This window comes from Macadamia integrifolia, chromosome 13 (assembly GCF_013358625.1).
Source record: "Macadamia integrifolia cultivar HAES 741 chromosome 13, SCU_Mint_v3, whole genome shotgun sequence".
In the NCBI taxonomy this organism is placed as follows: Eukaryota; Viridiplantae; Streptophyta; class Magnoliopsida; order Proteales; family Proteaceae; genus Macadamia; species Macadamia integrifolia.
In genome coordinates, this window is record NC_056569.1 from 21,963,081 (window position 1) to 21,985,961 (window position 22,881).

Genomic DNA, 22,881 nt, shown 5'->3' on the forward strand with positions numbered 1-22,881 from the left:
CGCCGGATGTCACCGAAGGCTGTCGAAGGCTCGCCGGATCTCACCGAAGGCTGTCGAAGGCTCGCCGAGATGACGCCGAAGTCTGTCGAAGGTGTCCCCGGATGTCACCGAAGGCTGTCGAAGGCTCGCCGAAGGCTGTCGAAGGCCGTCGAAGGAGAAGGAGATGCTGCCGATGGTTGTCGAAGTCTGTCTAAGGCTCGCCGAAGGCTTCGAAGGTTGTCGAAGAAGATCGCCGGTTGTCGCCGGATGTCGCCGAAGTCTGTCGGAGGAGAAGAGAAGTCGCCGGAGGATGATCGTTGCCTCGTCGGACGTTGGGGCTTGGGGTTTTGAGTTTTGGAGGCAAATGACTCAGAGAGAATGAGAGAGAGAGAGAATGAGAGAGGCACACGGTTTTGAACTTTTGATTGGGTTTTTTTTTTTTATGGTAAGGGTTTTTAGTTTTTATATGATTTTTGATTCAATGCATCACATGTGCATCAGATTTTATACACGTCCCAATAATAATATGTGATTTGGAATCTTTAGAAAAATAATTTTAATTTTAATTTTTTAAATATCCAGCACATAAGGCGACCGCCTTGCACACTAAGGCGCTGTAAGGCGACGCCTTACACGCCTTTCAGCGCCTTAGTGTAAAAGGCGGCCGCCTTTTACACTACTCCTGAGTCGGCTGATTGCCTTACCCCTACTGGACCGCACCAGCGCCTTAAAAACTATGGATCTGACGGATATGATTGGCCTGCTAATAGTAAATAGTGGGCCCATTAATGGTGTAGAAAAGATTCCAATCTGATGGCTAGATACGGGTTGGGTCTGATGGTTAGATTTTAAGATGATAAATAACGGATCTGAATAATTACTTTTCAGGATAATAATCAGATATAAATAATCTAATTAGTTGAATTTTATTAGGTGGAAAAGAGGAGAGAGAAAAGGTGATCGATGGGTGTGAAGAGAGAATAATGAGAGAAAAAAAAAACCTTCCCTAAAATGTAGGATCTGAAGTTTAAACTAACTGATAGAGGAGAGAGAATAAAGTTTATTAATTGAGCAGCTTAAAGAGAGAAAAAGGAGAAGAAAAAGAAGGGGAATCTTAATTTGTGGAGGGTGAGAGAAATAATGAGGGGAAATGAGAAAAAAAGGAAATAATTAGAGGGGGAAAGATAGAAGTAATAAGGAAGAGAGAGAGGAGATCCCTTATCAAACTGAGAGAAGAGAATGCTTTGTAGTTCGTACCTCCTGAGGGAACTCCTCTGACTAATACCCCAAAGAGGAAGCTCCTGAGGGAACTACTTTCTTATGGCTGCTACTGATCTTCTTTTTGCACTTTACTCTTCAGTGGAGTCAAGTAACTTACGAAAAAAAGGTTTGTCCCTCAAGCTTTTATGGCTAGGGGTGGGGTGAATTTGGTGGAGTTATTAGTAAATGCTGATGTCCGAAAGTGCCTCAACCATGTTCTTAAGCTAGTATTGGAGTTACTGGCAGAACAGTTTAATGATCTTCTTGGATCCAATTCAAAAATACCTAATGAACCCTGGTGAATTAGCTGACAAAACAGCCTTTCCAAACAATGGGATTGCCATTCCTCCAAATGTAGTCCTTCATTGCTTAGGTGTGTTCACCCTGTCCATGTGCAGAGAACAAGAGATATATTATGTTCGCGAGAATACAACCAACAAAGCAGTTTTTAAACAAACCGAAACAATCCGTCAAATTTCCAATCGTAGGAGGGGGTGTTCACATATTTAGAAGTTGTAAACATTCATAAATTAACTCTCATAAGGACTCCTGAACACTCTCTTACCCTAAATAAACAACCTATATTAATAAAACTCTTACTAACCATAATAACCAACTATGGAACTCTTGGATTGCTAAGATGACTTCCTAAAATTAGACTTCAGACATGGGAACCACAAATAAAATAAGGAATAATTTTGTGCACCCCTTAAACCCCCAGTTTTGGTCTTTATATTTCAGCACATTACAACAATAAGACCCCAAAACTAAGGCCCAACCCAAACTAATACTAAAACCTGGGCCAAGTTTAAACTGGGCCTGCATTAGGTGTCCTAGCTGACGAATCTTGAGGACCAACTACTGTAGACTCATCCCAAACCAGAAAATCCAGCTAGAGACTAGTTCTTAACAAGATCGTAGAACAGGGGGACAAATCAGAATATGGGTAAATTCAATAACAGAACACTGACAGCTCAGAATGGTCACAAACTTTTAGCAGATTCAGCCTGTAAAATTTGAGCTAAATTTGATGACCAGAACTCAAAATTTGATCAGAATTTTGTATGGTCTTGCAACAACAAAAAAAAGTTGTCATAGGGTATCATTGAAAATCTAGTATCGAGTCTGTTGCAACTGAAGTGAAGAATGACGGCGCTAGACATAGCAACTAGGGAAAAAGTCTCCAGGAAATTAGAGCAACCATTCAAATTTTTAAACATGTACAACTCCAAGGGCCTATATTCATGCCCTAGGTTTTAAGAAACTTCTACTGGAGGTGATCTGAGTCATTGGGTAATTTTAATCTTTTTTGATAGGTTCAGATTTAGAGAGGCTATACATGGGAGGCTGAAGTAGATGTTAACGACCAATGGGATCTCCTTGCCAAAGGAGCTAGGTGCTTCTTGTTTGTCATAGGGAACAAATATACCTTTGTATTGTTTTGTCTTTTTGTCTTTATGGATGAATCCTTTTTCATAATTAGTGCCACGTGTTGCATCCATACTTGCTGTTTTCATTCGCAAAATGAAAAATTTGTAGAAGAGTAAAAAAGGGTGGCCATGAGATACTTCAAGTAACCATTTTCACTTTCTTTATGCAATCTTCGATATGACTCTGAATATTTGAGGAGAATTGAATTGGCTAGTGAACGAAGAGTTGCCACAAGAACTAAGAAACCGAACTCTAAAAAGTTGACTATCAAAAACTTCTGTGAGGAATCTGGAACAAATAGAGAATTATCTTGTATGATCTTGCAACAACAAAGAAATAGAATTGACTGATAGAGGTGCCACAGGGTATAGAAAATGAGAATATCGGACCTTTGGTCTTGATAGAAAGAGATAGATAGAAGAGATAACCAGGCTAGGAATCCATCGAAGCCCAGGCTAGAAATTCACCAAAGCCCTACTTAGAATCCACTATGAACACTACTGAATCCACAATGGCAAAAATTCAGAAAAGCTGAAAAGCTATATTTCATAAAATTCGTTTCCGAGTGTCAGGATTTAAACTGTAACCGCAAGCATATGGATCAGTGTAGCTAACGGGTCGAACACAAGGAGAGTAACCACTTTATTTTAGGCTTCTTCTAGTAATGCGAAAGTGCACCGATTAATGGTTGTGATCTAATTCTAACGACTGTCCTAAACATATGTATCTAAAATAACGTCCTAACCATTCGTCATTTAAGAATTTAAATACGCAAGCCACGTAATTAAAATTAAATAAATAAATAACTGAAAATTAACAACCCACACAATTAAAAAGCAATGAAGGAAAAAAAATGCTGAAATAAAAATAAAGTAAAAGAAAGGGGATAAAGCTAGAGAGAGACTCACAAGTAGGATTCTCTACTTAGCCCGAGGGATGATTCATAATATGAGCTTCCCTACTTGACCAGAAAGTCACTCTTACAAGGGTTACTCTACTTGGCTTTAGGGAAATGGAGGAAATTAAAATAAAAACAATAAAATGATGATTCTATGGCTAGGAGGGGCAAAGCCAACACATACACTAGCCATGAACCTTAGGGGAAAGGGAAAGCAATAATGTAATGATTGAAATTAAAATCCTAAATTAAGAAAGAAAGGGTAGTCAGAAGAGGGAATGAGAGGGGGGAGAGAAGACTATTGAAGAAGCCTATCTACCTGAATCAACGCTTGAACTTGAAAGCTTGGGCGATTTGAGATACTGCCAACTCTTAAAATCAGGTCTTGAATAAACCAAATCTGAAATTTCTAGGCATGAAGAAAACAAATCTTGAAAAAAAAAAAAACTGAACTTGAAAAAGAGATGCTCCACGGCTCGTGATCTTGTCACCTAGATCTAAGCCTAGAACTATAACTTAAAAATTAAAACTCAATTGCATAAATCATAAACATAAAAGGCTGAATAAAAATAAAAGAGTGCTTGCATTAATTGAAATAAAAAAGCCATTACAAAAGTGATTAAAGAAAAAAACAAAGAAGAACTAAAACTAAAGAAAGAGAGAGAGAGAGACAAAGAGAGAGCAACAAAAAAAAAACCCTAGAAGAAGAATGAAGTGTCCCCCCTCCTCTTACATGAGTTGTATTTTTAGGGAATGAGAAGGTAGGATAACAATTTTCTCTTTCCTAAAAGGGGAAAACCCACAATTGGTAGATGAGATCTTTTGAGACCAAAAGTGCTAAGGTGGAGGAGAGAGAAGAGATAAATAAACTTGGAGAAATTTCTTATAGTTTTTTTTTTATTTATTTTTATCTTCTTTTTCTACCTCTCTTCAAATCTTGCGCAACCCTTGTTGGCCAATTTTTCTTTCCTATTGATGATTTTCCTTCTTGCTTTGTGTTATTTGGACAATCTTCTGGTGATGATGTGGAGGAGAGAGAACATTTGGACAAGATTTATTTCTTCCTTTTTTTTTTCCCCTCTTCTTGTGCAAGAAGAGAGAATTTTGCATACCATAGCTCACCAACTACACTAGGTAGTTGTTGTTGGAGAGATATGACACTCGATAATGCTTAAGGCCTTTAAAATATAAAACCTGCAGAAAGTAAAACCCAAGATAGCTCAATTCTAAAAATGTAAAATGCCTGCTTTACTACTTAAGATTTCACACATAAATGTGTTCATCAATATGTTTCAACCATGTTGGCTGCAGGGGCCAAAGTGGCTTATGAGAAAGAGAAAAACATTAGATGGCTATGGTATATGGTAAGGAGAAAAACGAATCCCCTTCATTACCATTTTTGTCTCCTTCTGCATCCACTCTCTTAATACTAATTTCTCACAAGTATTTGTTTCTTCATTTGTCGACTCTCCTACAACGGTTCTCTCTCAAGTCTCAACCTTGGCCTCCCTTTTTCCTGCAAATAAAAAATATTTTATTCTTCCAAGATGTTAATCTTGAGGGATTTTCACATACCAATTTGAAGACCCGGCTTGACAGTAGAAGTAGCATAGGAGGTGCTCTCTTTACATTCTTGTCAAAGTCTTCTTCATCACTACGTTTCCACGTTCTAAACTGCAAACCCTTGATGGAGGTTCCAGGAATGGGATACAAGATCAAATCTCGAGCTTTCAAAGAGAGGGAAGATTCAAAAAGAGAGAGCCTTAGAGAGAGCAGTCATATATACACCAACGTAATCACCCCATGACTTATCATCTTCCTAACTTATAGAGTCCCAGTTGGACTCCAATAAGCCAGAGAATAGGGTGGGACGGTTGAGAGAATCTCTCTCTCACTGTCTTCTCACATTCCGACAAGCAGCCAACTTAGGCTCTAAGTGGGTGGGTCCCACCACCACAACAGATATGTGGGTGGATGCCACCCATGACTTTTAACACAAGAGAATGTTCTCATACCTTCCCTGTATAATCCTTTGGGACTTTGATTCCAGAGGAAATTTTCAAACCTGCGTTGTATCTTTAAAACAACTCCTTCCTAGATTGACTTTAATAAAGAGAAAAACCACTCTTCAAAAGATTGTAAAAATCTAGAAACTATTGATAAGTTATCTGCTAATTTTAATTCTGCTGTAAAATTCCATGGGATGCAAATCTTTGAAATGGAAATCTAAAGTAAAGGCAGCGAAGCAAAGCTTTCTATACAGGAAAAGGGAAAGTCTTTAATTTCTAAACACAAAGAAGATGCGTGAACATGCTAAAACAAGATAGTGCTTACCACAAGGAAAGTTCCCACATGGATATTATATTGCGCCTATATGGTTTATAATGGAGGTGAGATCCTGCTTTTGTCGCGGCTAATTTTCTCCTGATTCTTGGATGAGCTTGACAAGCCATAGTTACAACTTATCCGGTTGATGGCCACAAGCATAGGCATTATAGTCCTTCCTTGTATCAAGGCTTTACAGCTCACAACTTTGGCATTGTTTGTGTTGCCCTCTATTAGATTTTGCCCTTTTGAATTTCCTGGGACTTGATAGCTTCATGGTTACTTGTAAATTCCAAATTATACTTTACTGGTCTCTAGCTCAATTTGGTAGAGGACTTGGAACGTGAACATGTTTAAAAGATGTTCCAAGATGATAGTGGTTCAAATCCACCAAGATCCTTTTTAACTTAGTATTTATAGCATAATAAGCTAAAGAAATCATCCATGTGAAACAATGTCATTCATGATGTGTCCAACAATGGACAAAGCCTAATACCTAAGTCAAATCAATCGTATGATGTTCTTTATTATACAAAATGGGTCTTCTGATAATTTTTTTTTACTGGAATACCTCAGCTGCACTGCACAACTTATTTGATCAAGACTACCATCCACTTTGTTCAACAATATGATTTAATTTTAGCTTCATGTACACTTAAACATAGAAGGCATTTAGTTGAAACCACCAAACATCTTTGAAACCCTCCTCCCAAAGTCATAGTTAATGTTGTCAAACTAACCATCATTCCTTATGAATTTTTATACATCATTTACATTGTCACACTATTATAGTGATAGGTGTAGCTCCACTCCTGAGCTTTTTTTTTATTATTAGTGAATTCATTTAAATTTTAATCATTTTCTTTCGAATCTTGGTTTGCACTTTAATTAAGCTCAAACTTTATCTAATCCAAATCTCATATATTTAATTGAACGTCCATTTTTTGTCCACTCAAATACACACACAAACTAAAAAAAAAATGTTTGGCCACAGGTGCAAATATCCTTCTTCTTGAAGGCTTTCATCTTAGACTCTTTTTCACATACTATTGCTCATTAAATACTATTAATGATCTTGGATACTGATAGATGTTGGTTTGGATTTAAGTAGTAGCCCATTAGGATTGTTTGTTTTTTTCTTAAATTGTTTCAAGGATTAGAAATATTTCCCCTAACATTAGCTCACGTGCATTTGCTTGATCATTTCCTTTTGACTCTAATACTTGGCTTCCTCTTTCTTTGATCATGGATTTTATAATTTCAATATGGGTCTTTAACTCAAATGATAGAGTTCTTGTGGTGTGGGAAATGGTTTCATACCTTAAGAGAATGATGGTTTAAATCCACTAAGTCCCTTTACAATATTTTCATTTTAACCTCAATGATAATGTCATGGGAATTTTTTGGGTTTTAAATAGGAAAAACATAACAATTTTTTAAATGGATTCTATTTGAGATGTGATTCAATTTTTGAACTTCTACAGGAAGGGAAGGGGTTGACAAAGTTTAGTTGAAACAATATTGAGTTTGAGTTGAGTCTCCCATGTAAATAGTAACTGAGAGAGAAAGAGAGAGACATAGAGAGAGAATAAAATATCTACATCGAATGAAATGTATTTCAATCAATCCATTGAAGCAATTAGTAATTTACGATGATTTTTAAATATTAATTTTTAAATTTCTAATAATGATAGACAATTCCAATTCTTTTTTTTTTCTTTGACAAACAAGGTTAAATGCATCTCTCTCTCTCTCTCTCTCTCTCTACCTACCATACATGCATTTGCACGTGCACCTTTGCAAACACACGCGTGGCCATATGTTGGTGTGAGAGGACTTGAAAGAGAGATAAAGAGTTTGAGATAGAAAAGGAAATTGGGGAGTGGAAGATTGTGAGGAGAGACAGTAAAATGGTGTCCAGCTCAAATTAAATAATATGATAAATGTTATCCCCAATTCACCTATCAATAATACATATTTTTCTCTTTTTTGGTTAAAGAAAAATTATTTTCTTGGATCACAAATAAGTCAAAATTGTGAATGTGTATATATGGATATCAAAACTGTTATCGTGACTTTAGAGTATGTCTAGTTGCTTTTTTAGTAGAAAGGACGTGAGAGATTGAGAGAGAGTGTTGGGTGTGCAATTTAAAGAAAATAAGTTTTAACAAAATAAAGAAATTATTATTTAAAAATTAATATTAATTTCTAAATATTAGGGACAAAGAGTGGATGGTGTGAGAGTTTAATAAAGAAACTAAAATTAATTTTTAAATGAGTAAAAAAAACTACTATTAAAAAAAAAAGTGTACCAAAAAAATAGAACAAATAAGAAAGACGAACAAAAGTGATAATGATGAAGTTAAGTTGTTTAAGTAAACAAGAAGGGTAAAGTAGTCCAAGAAAAGATTAATCAAGTTTTAATTGAGAAGTTTATTTTTTATTTTTTATTTGGGAAGATGGGGGTGAGATTTTTCTTTTGATAAAAGATACTCCTTAAATATAGGGTTTTTTTAGGAAAGATATAGATCAAAAGAAAAAAATAGAGAAGCGTATGTATGAGAGAGAGAGAGAGAGAGATATTGTTTTTTTTTTTTGGGTGATAATGATTATAGATTTTATTTTCTTGGCAAACGAAATTTCAATTTATAGGGTTTTAAAAACGTGAGAGAGCCAGGAGAGTTTTTTAGATCAAAGATACTCCTTAAATATAGGGTTTTTTTTTTTTTTAGGAAAGAAATAGATCAAAAGAGAAAAATAGAAAAGCATGTAAGAGAGAGGAATATAGATTTTTTTTTTTAGTAAAAAAAATACTAAATTATAGGGTTTTAAAGAGAGCAACGTGTGAGAGAGAAAGAGAGGAGGGAAAGATTGAAAAGGCAAGTAGAAAAGTGAAGGAGGGATAGATAAGGAAAGGGATCTGATGAGAAATAAATAACTGGTAATGTGTCTGCAGTGCCTTCGAGTGGGAGAAAATTTACATGGAGCAACAATCGAAAAACTGGTAATGTGTCTGCAGTGCTTGACAGAAGCTTTTGCAATGAGCAATGGCTGACCATTTTCCAAGACTCCTCTCAAGTGGTTTTGCCTAGAATAGCTTCAGATCATGGACCGATTTTGATGACTGCAATTGCTAGTCAGCGCCCCTTAAACTGTCCATTTCGGTTCCATCAGTTCTGGATGGACCACGAGGAATTTAATAATGTGGTGGCATCGTCTTGGTCTGAATGGATTGCAGGACCACCTATTGCTGTTCTCACTTCCAAATTGAAGCGGCTGAAAGGGGTTTTGAAGACCTGGGCGAGATCAACCTTCCCTCACATTGATAGAGAGCTTGAGGACGCGAAGACGGTCCTGAACCAAATTCATGACCAGATTGCGAGAGAAGGGATGAACGACCATTTGTTTGCCTTGGAAGCTGATGCGAAGACCGGCTTGGTGAAGGCCTTGGAAAATCATGAAAAAATCTGGGCTGAAAAGGCGAGAATTAGATGGCTGAAAGTTGGTGATCGAAACTCCAAATATTTTCACCTTTCTGTCAAAATGAGAAGAAACAAAAATACAATCAGAGCACTCAAGAGGCCGGACGGTACCATGGTGGAAGGGCAAAATCAGATAGGGGAGTATATTGTCGATTTTTTTGAGCGCTTTCATAAAGAAGCTCCCACAGAGACCCATGAAGATTTACTAGATAATATCCCGAAAGTCCTTAACCAAATGGACTGTTATATGTTGGATTCCCTCCCTGGAAATGAAGAAATAAGGAGGGCAGTGTGGGAGTTGGACCCGGATAGCTCGCCGGGCCCTGATGGGTTCTCTGGTGTTTTTTTTCATAAGTGCTGGTCCTTAGTGGAAGTGGAAGTGTGCAATGCGGTGAAACAATTTTTTAGCACTGGATACATGCCCCACGGGGTCAATAATAATTTCCTGGTCCTTATTCCAAAGGTGGAGGGAGCAAACACACTGGATAGATTTCGCCCTCTCTGCATGGGCAATTTCTTTTGCAAAATTATTTCCAAAGTTATGGCGATGCGACTGGAACCTCTCCTTCCTCGGCTGATTTCAGAAGAGCAGGGTGCATTTCAGAAGGGGAAGTTGATTCATGATAATATCTCTGTGGCATCTGAGTTAGCAAATTTAATGTTCTCAGCGACCAGAGGTGGGGGTCTTGGCCTGAAAATTGATATTAGGAAGGCTTACGATACTATTTCTTGGTCTTTCATTTTTCAAGTTTTGAGTAAATTTGGTTTCTCCAATAGTTGGATCAACTGGCTGCATCAAATTCTGATATCGTCAAAAATATCTATTCTTGTGAACGGAGGTCCTCAGGGTTACTTCGGGGTGGAGCACGGGCTAAGACAAGGTGATCCTATATCTCCTATGCTATTTATTATAGCCGAAGAAGTTCTATCTAGAGGGCTGTCGAGTCTGGTTCAGTGCAAGGAGCTACAGGTAATCCATGGCCCAAGAGGCGCTGCCACTCCTGGGCATATCCTATTCGCGGATGATATCTTCATATTCACCAACGCCTCCTTGAGGTATGTTCGTACCCTGAAAAAATTCTTGATGAAATACCAAGAATTTTCAGGCCAGTGCATTAGCCTAGAGAAAAGTAAACTCTTCCTCGGGAAGATTGCTCCAGATCGAAAGCAGGTCATTTCCAATACCCTCGGAATTCAGATCTATAACTTCCCGACTCGATACTTGGGTGTTGAAATATTTAAGGGAAGAGTGAAGAAAGAGGCCCTTCTGCCAGTGATGGACAAGGTGAAGGGGCACCTAGCGGGTTGGAAAGGCAACCTATTGTCTTTGGCAGGAAGAACAGAATTGGTTAGATCGGTCATTGCAGGTATCCCTAACCATAGTTTTGCTATTTATTGGTGGCCAACTTCCCTGTTAGCAACAATGGAACGGTGGATGAGGAATTTTATCTGGACGGGTGAGATAGAATCTACAAAAAAAATTACAGTAAAATGGGACGCCCTTTGTAAGCCTAAAGAGGAAGGAGGCTTAGGTATCCGGAGGCTTAGAGACACAAACAAAGCAATGCTATGCAAACTAGTATGGAGAATCAAGCATGAGAAGTCGGTGGCCAGTTCTTTCCTTAAGGCTCGATTTATTAAAAATGATGGCAGCCTCAAAAAAGGCGTTTCATCTTCCATTGTATCGGGGGTTAAAAAGGTCTGGAGCTTTGTGGAAGAGAATCAAAGATGGATTTTCGGGAATGGTAATCTTGTAAATTTTTGGAAGGACAAATGGTGGGGGCCAAAATCAGTGCTTGAGGAGCTTCAGATAATGGATTTGACTGCTCATAGATTTAATGCTAAGGTGGGTGACTTTATTCGTGGTGGAGAATGGGTGATCCCTGAGGTGAGATCGGTGGAGCTCATCAGAATATTTGATAAAATTAAGAGGATTAAAATCCCCTCAGGTGACTTAGTGGATACCTGTTGTTGGTCATTGTCGACTCTGGGGTCTTTCTCTACCTCTTCGGCATGGGAGGGTATCAGAAGGACAGCTAGCAAGGTCCCTTGGTACTCTCTGGTTTGGCGGAAAGGCCTACCTCCTAGGATCTCTACCTTAGGATGGCGTCTAGCTCATGGCAAACTCCCAACGGATGAGCAAATCAGACAGAAGGGGATCCATCTTGCTTCCAGGTGTGCTCTCTGCAACCAAGCTGAAGAAAATATTAATCATATCTTCCTCACATGCCCTTTCAAGACCAAAGTTTGGAAAACATTTGTTGAGTGCTTTGATGTTAAGTGGCAGCAGCACCAGTCAGTTGACAACCTGGTTCGATGGTGGAAGGCAAAGGCTAGAGTTATAAACCTTAAAAATCCCTGGATGATGGGTTTTTCCATTATTGCAGCAAACATTTGGTGGGAAAGGAACAGACGTCGGCATGACAATGAGTACAGAGCTGCGATGCAAATTTTTGAATATAGTCGTCATGAGCTTGGCTCTTGCGTAGGGGAGCTGAAGGGGGAAGTGAAAGCTCCAATTGATGTTATTTTCTGCAGTAAACTGGGTTTGACTGTGGGGTCTTACAAGCATGCTCACCCCCTCGAAGTTCACTGGTGTAAGCCCCAACCAAACTGGCTAAAGGTTAATGTGGATGGCAGCTCTCTGGGAAATCCAGGAAGGGCAGGGGCAGGAGGGATTGTTCGAGATAATGATGGCCAGGTGTGTGACTCATTTAGCATTTTTTTGGGAATAAAAAAGTCTTATGAAGCAGAGGTTGAGGCAGTCATGGAAGGTATTATGATGGCTAAGGCGATGGGTGCAAGGGGTATGTGGATAGAATCTGACTCGGCAGCGGTTGTTTTGGCAATCCAAAGGAACCATATCCCGTGGTTTATCCTCCAAAGATGGTTGGATGCTATCCCTTTCCTGGAATCAATCCCTTGGAAGATATCCCATTGCTTTCGTGAAGCAAATCCAAGACACGTTGCTGATTTTGTAAAAAGGCTTCAAAATCTGGGAACTCAGAATTCTCGGTGTCTTTCCCAAGACACGTTGCTGATTATGTAGAAAATGATATCCTGGGCGGGCATAGCTTTAGATTCTCCTAGGGTGATGCTTTCTTTCTCTGCTGATGGCCATGCCGAAGGTGGAGTTTGTTAGCGGCTCTAAGGGTCTCTGCTCTGTCCCTGTTTCCTCTTTATGATGTAATCCTTTTTTCTTCTTAATATATTAATCCTTTAGCAAAAAAAAATCAAATTAAATCAGGTGATTGCAGCATCCAACCAATCTTCAGAAGCACAACCAGTAGAATTCCCATTTGGGGATTTACTGTTTATTTAAACAATTTATAAAGTGAACACACTGACCAAAAAATATGTGGACTTTTGTGTATTGAAAGATATTTGCATTCTTTTTCCAAAATAGGGACTATTAAGTTAGAATTTTCTTCATGTCATTTTCTAAATTTTGTTTCCCAGATAGAGGGTGCTTACTTGGCAGGTAACAAAAGCCTCAGCAATTGGGACGTATTCACTCACTTACCAGGTAATTTTATTTTATTATTATTTTAACTGATTTATTATGTTAAACTTACTCTATTGCGAACTAGTCGTCACGAAGTGTAAATCAGGATATAGTTTCTCTGTGGAGGGGGCCACTCAAGTTGTGCCTAAGAAGTTGGGCATTACTGTTGTTCAGAACGACCAGGGTGACATGGTCCCTACTCACACAACCACAGGTTGGCGGGTATGCATTGATTATCGAAGATTGAATTTTGTCACCCTTAAGAATCACTTTCCTTTGCCGTTCATTGATCAGATCCTGAAGAAATTAGCAGGCTAAAGCCATTTCTGTTTCTTAGATGGCTATTCAGGTTATAATCAAGTCTTTTTTTTTTTCGCTAAAGATTCATTGTACTAAGAAGAAAGAAAGAATGTACAGCCAAGTATAAAAGGGAAAGAAAATAGTACCACCATCATACAAGAAATAGACTAAAGAAAAAATTGGACCAGCCCCACCTTCGGCATTGCCATCAGCAGGAGAAGGCCCCCTTAAATCTTAGTCTAATGCAAAACCTATAAGTTCATAAATCGATATCTTGGACGCTGGGTAGCATCAAAATCCAATTCCATTGAAACCAACCGAGGCCAAGCTTCCACTGGATACGACACTTCAAATCTCGCTGATGATTTTGCCAAAAAATCGGCAATCACATTTGCCTCTCGGTAACTATGCGTCACCTTCCAATTTATTGAATTCATGAAAGATAAAAGACTCCTCCATCGTTGTAGAGCAAACTATGGAACTAAACCTTTAGAAAGAAGGATCACCACTGCCGTAGAGTCGCATTCAATCCAAAGATGCTGAAAACCATGTATCTTTGCCTGTTCAAGACCAGCGATCACTGCCAAGAATTCCGCTTCAAAATTTGTTCTGATACCGACATATTCTCTGTAGTTCAAGAGGTTGTCCCACTTCTCGTTTCTAAAAATCCCACCTGCTCCAGCCTTCCCTGGATTGCCCAAGGAGCATCTATCAGTGTTTAGCTTGATCCATCCTGAAAATGGAAGACACCAGCGAACTTCAATAATCTCTCTATGAGTTCTTGTTACCCGAGGAATTCCTATTCTTCTAGCACATAACAGGTCTGGGATGGAAAGGGGTTTCCCAAGATGTACACTAGAAATCATACAAATTTCTCCTTTCACTCGAGCAAAAATATACTTATAATGAAGAGTTGCACCATCATGATATCTAGTGTTTCTCTCCATCCAGACAGCATATGGGATAAGAATAAAACCACAAAGCCACACAGTTGAAAAGGTTAAGGTCTTCCCTTTCCGTTTCCACCATGCTAAAATGTCCCCCATCCTATTAAGGGGCTGTCACCTGATACCGAATAAATCATAGAAAGAATTCCACAGGGATTGGGTGTACTCACAATGAATAAATAGATGAGGGATAGATTCTTCTGTGTGGCCACACAAAATGCACCTAGAAGGCATCATCACACCCCTTCTTCGCACCTCCTCATCCGTGGGTAACCAATTATGAGCAAGCCTCCAACCAAACACAGCTTGACGAGGCTGAATCTTGGATTTCCATATAATAGAAAACCAAGGGAATTTCTGATTTTTCCCCCTTATCTCCTCCCACGCTGATCGCAAAGAAAATGCCCCAGAATTTGATAGCTTCCAATGACATATATCCTCCATATGCGATAAAGAAATTCTTTTAGCCTTCTCAAAGGTATCAGCAAGAAATTTCGAAGAAATATTTAGGAAATTCCACTCACCATTTCGATTAAAATCTGCCAGGTGCATATTCCTCCCTATGAACATTTCCTACTCCAAATTAGAAGACTCCACCAAGGAAGAGTTTTCTAACCATTTATCTGTCCAGAACATGATTTTTTCCCCATTTCCCACTGTCATCTTTCCATGTCCGACACGAATTTTCACACCCTCTTCAGCCCCGGCAAAATGGAGGAGGATTTGTATCCCTTCCTAAGAGAGCCGTCTTTCTGAACAAATCTTGCTCTAAAAAATTTGCTCATAATATTGTCTTCATGTTTAATCTGCCAAGCGAGCTTGCATAAACAAGCTTTATTCACCTCTCTCAGTTTTCTGATACCCAAGCTGCCCTCATCCTTCGGCTTACAAGTGTTCTCCCATTTTATCACAATTTTTTTTTCCACCTCCATTTGACCCGACCAGATAAAATTTCTCATCCACCGCTCTACAGTTTTAATAATGAACTGGGGCCACCAATAAACTGCAAAATTATGGATAGGGATACTAGAAATTACTGATCGAACCAACTCCACCCGACCAGCCATCGAAAGGAGCTTCCCTTTCCAGGCAGCCAATCTGCATTTAATCTTATCCATCAAAGGTAAAAGGTGATTTTTCTTCACTCTTCCCTTGAAGATTTCCACACCCAAATACCTTGTAGGGAATTTTGAGGCCTGAATTCCCAATAAATTACTGATGAATTGTTTCCTGTGGGGGGCGACCTTCCCAAAGAAGGCTTTGCTCTTGTCGAGATTAAACTGTTGGCCAGAGAACTCCTGATACTTTGATAAAAATAAATGCAGACTTTTAACATACTTAGCCAACGCATTCATGAAGATGAAAATATCGTCCGCGAATAATAGGTGAGTTGGAGTGCGGGCGCCTCTTGGACCCGGCAGTGACTTGATTAATCCTTCCAAGGCCAATTTATTTAATCCTCTACAGAGCACTTCCTCAGCTAAAATAAACAAAATGGGAGATAACGGATCACCTTGACGAAGACCACGGCCCACACCAAAAAACCCCTCTGGACCTCCATTTATTAAAACCGAAATCCTTGAAGATGAAAGAATTTCTTGGATCCAAGAAATCCATTTCCGAGGGAAACCAAACTTCCCAAGAACAGCAAATAGAAATTCCCAGGATAGAGAATCGTAGGCTTTCTGTACATCGACCTTGAGCCCCATCCCGCCTCCCCTAACCGTGGAATGCATCAGATTTGCCAATTCTGAAGCAAGGCTAATGTTTTCTGATATTATCTTCCCCTTTTGGAACGCCCCTTCTTCCTCCGAAATCAGCTTTGGCAGTAGAATTGCAACTCTACTTGCCACAATTTTTGATAACACCTTGCAAAAATAATTTCCCATGCAAATTGGCCTATACTTGTCTAGAGAAGTAGCCCCCACCACCTTCGGGATAAGAGTGAGAAAAAAATTATTCACACCCTTTGGAAGGATTCCCCGTTTGAAGAAATACAATACAGCCCTGCAAAAATCACCCTCAACAATACGCCATACCCGCCTAAAAAATTTCCCTGAGAAGCCGTCAGGTCCAGGGGAGCTATCTGGGTCTAATTCCCAAACAGTTTTTTTTATTTCCTCTGAAGATGGTTCAGAATCCAAATAAAGAGCATCATCGTCCGAAATTATGCATGGAATGCAATCCAGCAGCTCAGGGTGAGAAGTGAGAGATACGCCGTGGAATTCCTCGTAATAATTGACAATATATTAAGACAATTGTTGCTGGTCATTCATCCACTCCCCATCAGCATTCTGCAAAGTGCGGATTTGATTTTGAGCCCGTCGCATTTTCACTGATAGGTGAAAGAACTTTGAATTTTTGTCCCCATCTTTCATCCACCTCTACTTAGCTTTTTGAGCCCATAAATTATCCTGCAACTGGGTGGCTTTCAACAGAGCTGTTTTGGCATCAGCCTCGCGACCAAAAAGGTCATCTAACAACTGCAGCCTCAATTTCTTGATGTACAGAATTTAGGTGATCAGAAGCTTTTTTTACTTCGTTATCAATATTGGGAAAAAAATTTCTGAGAAAGAATAAAAATAGGATTTCCAGATATTTCCTGGTTCCACACATCTTGAATTACATTAATAAAATGATCATGCTCCGTCCAAAAATTATTAAATCTAAAAGGGATGTTACCTGGTCGGGCGATCGATTCTGACACAACTAGAATGGGAGCATGATCAGAGGATGACCTTAGAAGGACCCTTTGGAGAGTATTTTTAAACATATCCAACCATTTACTGTTGCAGAAACTTCGGTCGAGGACCGCAGCTACATTACCTCGCCGGCGATTGTTAGTCTAGGTAAACTTCTTACCTTGCTAGGGTACTTGTATGAAAAGACAAGTATCCACCATAGATTGGAAATCTGCAGCTGAGTTTGCATTAAATCTCCCTGGACCCCTTTTCTCGTTGGAAAGAAGGGTAGCATTGAAATCACCTATCACCGACCAGGGCAGATTTGGATTCACCACCAAACCTAGCTCCGACCAAAGCTCTCTCCGTTTAACCTTAAAACAATTAGAGTGTACAAAGGTCAGGCCTACACAGTTCCCTAACCAATCCACTGTAATTGATAATTGCTGGTCAGACACCGAGATGATCAAGGGGCGAGGAATTCCTTGTTTTCATATAACCCATATATTAGGGACCTTGTCCGTGCGGAAGTTGTGAATGAAATCAGACTCGAATCCCAATTTTTTAAAGAACAAAAAAGGGAATTTGCTTTCACTAATCATTGGCTCCGCTACGCAAACAACATCAAGAGAATGTTCTCGAATAAAATATGATAAGACTCTTATACCAGCAGCCTTCTTCGCCCTCTGATATTCCAAAAGAGGGCTTTCATTGGAAAATAATGAATTAATTGGTGTTGCCCGACTTACTAGTCTGGCCTGCTTTCTTCTTTTTTTTGTTGCCTTCTTTTGAAGAAACGGCCATTCCCTTTTCTCGGGCATAGAGGGCATTGTCTATCTTCTCCATCTCTTGATAATGAGAAGCCGTTCTACCATTCCTTCTGGAGGAGCTGAGGAAGCTACCATGCTGCAAAACCCCATTCTCTGGCGAGGAACGAGTAGAAGAAACGTTTCTACCTCCCCTCAGCGAAGACTATGCTCCATGACCTTTGGATGTTGTGCCCTTTCTTGTTGGCCTAGGAGGAAGTTCCCTGATAGCAGGGGAGTCCTCCTCCCTCTCATTTTCCACTGAGTTCTCTGTGGAATCAGATGAACTCTCATCACCCGACGGGTCTGCACTATCCACATCCTCAGAGTCCGACCCGGATCCAGCCACATAGTTTTTCAAATTTGAATTAGAGGGGCGGACAGAGATATCTCCACGATTCAGTGAGTTGGAGTTTCCTAAAACTTCAGGATTGGTCGCCAAAGAGTCCAAGACAATTAGAATATCTCCCTCCTTCTCAGCATTCTGATTGGCTGACTATCCAACACAAATAGAAGGAGATTTTTGCAGTTCCTCAATTGACGTTCTTTCAGTGTTTGCATTCAAATCGTGGCCCTCCTTCCCAGCTGCTTGATTGGCAGGTGAAGCTACTATTATGGAAAGAGGATCATGAGGGGCGGTTTCCACAATTGGCGTTCTACCCGAGTGAGATGCAACTCGGACCGAGTCCACTCTATCTTCAACGTAGACTGCACCAGGTACAGAGGCCGACCTGTCCATAACAGCATGTTTTTCATCTTCAAGCCTCTTGGATCTACATTCTTCCACCTTATGTCCCAACCTCTTGCAGAAGCCACATCGACTAATGTCATCTTCATACTGGACTCATTGTCTGAATCCAAAAACTCTCGTTGTACTGGGTTCGAGACGTTCAACTTGAACCTCCTCTATGTGAGATGCAGTTTCAATATTATCCATTTCAACCAGTACTCTAGCATAGTGACCCATTAATCCCTGCTTGGTATGGCGATCCAGGGCAACAGGTCTCCCCACAGCTTTTGCAATGGATAAGAGAACATTCTCATGCCAATATTCTAAGGGGAGGTCGGAAAATCGTATCCAGATTAGCTTGGACCAGGTCTGCTTAACATGGATGTTGAAGTCCGGTTTCCAGTGTTGGAAACGAATGAGTTGCGAGCCTATTTTCATAGGGCTTCTTCTCCATACTGCCGCCTTATCCCCTTCACATTGAAATTGGAAGATAACAAAACCCTTTCCAAGGGGATGCATAGTTACCCTCTGGTTTAGGTTCCATTTGTCTGCAGCCTCCTTTCTTAGAGCATCCAATGAAATCGCTCTGAAATCGACCCTTCTAATAAGGGCAAATCGGAAAGACTGCCTCTTAGATTCGTAATCTTGTTGAGGGATTATGATTCTTCTAATCTCCCCTGCTTGAATCGGTTCTGGAAGAGAGTCGATCGCAGGCCATGATGCATTCCCTACCGCCTTAGCATAGGAGCGGTTGGGTCTCAGTGCATCTGAGTTTACTCCACCCATAGCCATGGCTGCCTGGGGCGCAAGACCTCTATCCAGATCCTCACGAGCCCCACCATCATCATTAGCTTCTTCGCCATTCCTCCTATTCTCTGCCATCTGCTCTCTCCCGTCTTTCTTGGAAGCAAGGTTCTTGATCCACTTGAAAAAAACCTAGCAACATAGGATATAAGAAGTTGCTTATAATCAAGTCTTTGTGTGTCCTAAAGATCAAGAGAAAACCACTTTTACTTGGGTAAAATTGCATACATTATGGCCCTCTCCAGACCCGTGGTAGTAAGAGCCTCGTGCTTTGAATACATAATTCTTATTACTAGAGAAAGAAAAGGAAGATTGTTGACTGATAGAAAACCGTTTATCATTTCATTTTTAAGGAAAAATTGTGGACAGGTATACACCCATTTTTTGTTGCTAAAAATGGGTATCCATGCCTTCAGCCTGACTAGTTCCGTGGGCGAATCGGGTCATACTGGGGTTGAATGAGAACCATTCAACTTTTACTGAAAGCAATGAAGAGCACTAAACACCCCCGTGTGAGTGGCCCAAGGTGTACCTAATGGGAATGGAACTTAGGACGTCCGAATTTACGGCTCATTCTCACCAACTGCACTACCCACTTGGGGTTTTATTAAGGATCAAACACCTAACTCGATAGTATTCAATATGATCCATGTTTAAAAAACTAATCTGAAATTCAAGCAGAATTCATCATTAAAAGCTAGTCGTTACCAAAAAGTTTCCAAATCCTTATAAATATTTACATCAAATTATTTACATTGTGAGATTATTTCTTTTGCATGAAACTCATAATGGATAAATATAAAAAATTATCTATTAATCTCAGATGTAGTGGATAAGGAGGCTATAGCTATGGCAGTATTAATGGGATTCCATCCAGGAAGTCTCCTTTTGATCAATCAAATTAAATCAGGTGATTGCAACGTCCAACCAATCTTCAGAAGCACTACCAGTAGAATTCCCATTTGGGGATTTACTGTTTGTTTAAACAATTTATAAAGTGAACACACTGACCAAAAAATATGTGGACTTTTGTGTATTGAAAGATATTTGCATTCTTTTTTCCAAAACAGGGACTATTAAGTTAGAATTTTCTTGATGTCATTCTCTAAATTTTGTTTCCCAGATAGAGGGTGCTTACTTGGTAGGTAACAAAAGCCTCAGCAATTGGGACGTATTCACTCACTTACCAGGTAATTTTATTTTATTATTATTTTAACTGATTTATTATGTTAAACTTACTCTATTGCGAACTAGTCCTCACAAAGTTTAAATCAGGATATAGTTTCTCTGTGGAGGGGCCACTCAAGTTGTGCCTAAGAAGTTGGGCATTACTGTTGTTCAGAACAACCAGGGTGACAAAGTCCCTACTCACACAACCACAGGTTGGCGGGTATGCATTGATTATCGGAGATTGAATTTTTTCACCCTTAAGAATCACTTTCCTTTGCCGTTCATTGATCAGATCCTGGAGAAATTAGCAGGCTAAAGCCATTTCTGTTTCTTAGATGGCTATTCAGGTTATAATCAAGTCTTTGTGTGTCCTAAAGATCAAGAGAAAACCATTTTTACTTGGGTAAAATTGCATACTTTATGGCCCTCTCCAGACCCGTGGTAGTAAGAGCCTCGTGCTCTGAATACATAATTCTTATTACTAGAGAAAGAAAAGGAAGATTGTTGACTGATAGAAAACCGTTTATCATTTCATTTTTAAGGAAAAATCGTGGACGGAGGCACTGGAGATGTTGCAGATGATCACTACCATCGGTACATGGTAAAATCTACATCACAAAATCCTACTCAAACCTAGATAATTACTTAAAATAGGTTTTCCTTCACTTCCAACTCAGGCATGTAAAAAAATTCACTTTGTATTAACCATGAATTATCAAATAGGAAGATGCAGAGTTGATGCATTCCTTAGGTGTAAATTCTTATAGATTCTCCATTTCATGGTCCAGAATCCTCCCAAGTAAATTATTGCACTAGTTCCTTTTTTTTATTCTTATCACTAAAGAATAAGAATTTTACATGAAGCTAGACTCCTAAACTCGTATCTCAATTTCAGGAGGTAGATTTGGAGAAGTTGATTCCATTGGAATCGAATTTTACAACAGGCTGATACACACAATCTTGCTCGAAGGTTAAATATTAAACTCTTTCTTATTAAATAAGATTACCACCAAATACTTTCATTAAAAATAATTCCTTCCACAAACAGGTATACACGCTTGTAAATTCGATCATATCTACACCATTAATCTACGTTTTGAAACCACAAAACTTCAGCCCTAAATTATTTCCCCTGTTTACCTCTATGAAAGTTAAATTGAAATAAATGTATGCCTAAAGATGTCTATATATAGGTGTGTCAATTCTGGGTCCACCCAGTTAGTCCGACTAGGAAAACCTGAGATCAGCCTGGACCATTCATTAAATGTACGCTGGACTCAAGCCTGAATTGAATAATATTTGACTGTTCCTAGTGCAAGGGTCCAGTCCAATAGTCGCCTGATCGGAACGACCACCTAAGAGCCTGTTTAAGGCCGTTAAGTTCAGAGATTAATGTCTCAGTAGTCCCTCTAAGGCCTATATTGAGCCATTTAGAGATAAATGGCTTAGTGACCCACTTAGACCGATTAAAGGTCAGTACCCAATCGATCATTTATAAATGGAACCGTACCTAGCCCATAGTAAGTTTAGGAATGATAATAAAACGAGTATAGATACATACGGTAATTAAACGAACTAGATGATAACAAAAATTTTAAAAAAATTCAGCATAATAAAGCGTGTACCCAATTGATCACTTTTTTTTTTAAACAAAGTAAATTCAGTAATATGTATTATATGTTTAATTCGTTGTTATACATGTATAATATAATATACTTTAAAAATACATTTATTTTCATATCTATGGGATTACATGGTAAAATATGATTTTTTTTAATAAAACGTTTGGATACGTGAATTCACTAACTATGGACTGGCCTTGAGGATCACTTACTTAAATGGCCTAGTCACGATGAGAGATCCAGGAGTAGGAGGCCAATTGGGTTTGACTAAAAGCAGTCCAAACCGACCGATTGACACCCCGATCTATATATAGACTGGTAAAAACACACATGCCACATATATACACAAATAGTTGATCAAATGGGTGGGTATCAGGGATGCATTAACTTTAATAACATAAAGTTATATTTATTTTGTGTTGAACCAGGAATACAACCATTTGTCACACTGAACCATTATGATATTCCTCAAGAACTTGAAGACCGATATGGGTCATGGTTGAGTCCACAAATACAGTAGGTCTTCCCTTATATTTTATTTCTTGTAATTCATTTAGTAGTTCTTTTGATATTACATGTTTGTTATCAGTAATCCTATTATATATGACACAATGTAGGATATGTAGAAGTTTAATCAAGGCATGAACAATACATTACTATAGGTGGTTATGCATATTTGCACCTTACACACACATCAGCTTCTCTTCTTTGCTACAATTGTCAGTGCCCCCCATTAAAACCCACCATCAACTTCTCTTCTTTGTTACAATTGTCAATGCCCTCCATCAACTTCTCTTGGTTTCAATTGTCAATGCCCTCCATTAAAACCCACCATCTCCCTCGCACTCTCGGGAGTGATAGTAATTGCTCTTTAGATTAATAGTATGGTAGTCCCATCTCTCTCTCTCATATGTTGGATGATTTTTTTTTTTTTTTTTTTT

At 39.1% G+C, this 22,881-nt stretch overlaps 1 protein-coding gene and 1 long non-coding RNA gene across 3 annotated transcripts in view; both read left to right on the plus strand.

Annotated features, from left to right (window-relative positions):
* The window catches only part of LOC122059596 (phospho-N-acetylmuramoyl-pentapeptide-transferase homolog), a 72,778-nt gene that overhangs the window by 5,685 nt on the left and 44,212 nt on the right, over positions 1 to 22,881 (plus strand). The window lies entirely within an intron of this gene.
* On the plus strand, positions 12,822 to 22,494 carry LOC122059597. The gene is made up of 6 exons (XR_006134085.1): positions 12,822 to 12,901; positions 20,272 to 20,338; positions 20,861 to 20,919; positions 21,042 to 21,117; positions 21,214 to 21,288; positions 22,369 to 22,494. It is a non-coding gene; the product is annotated as an uncharacterized LOC122059597 (long non-coding RNA).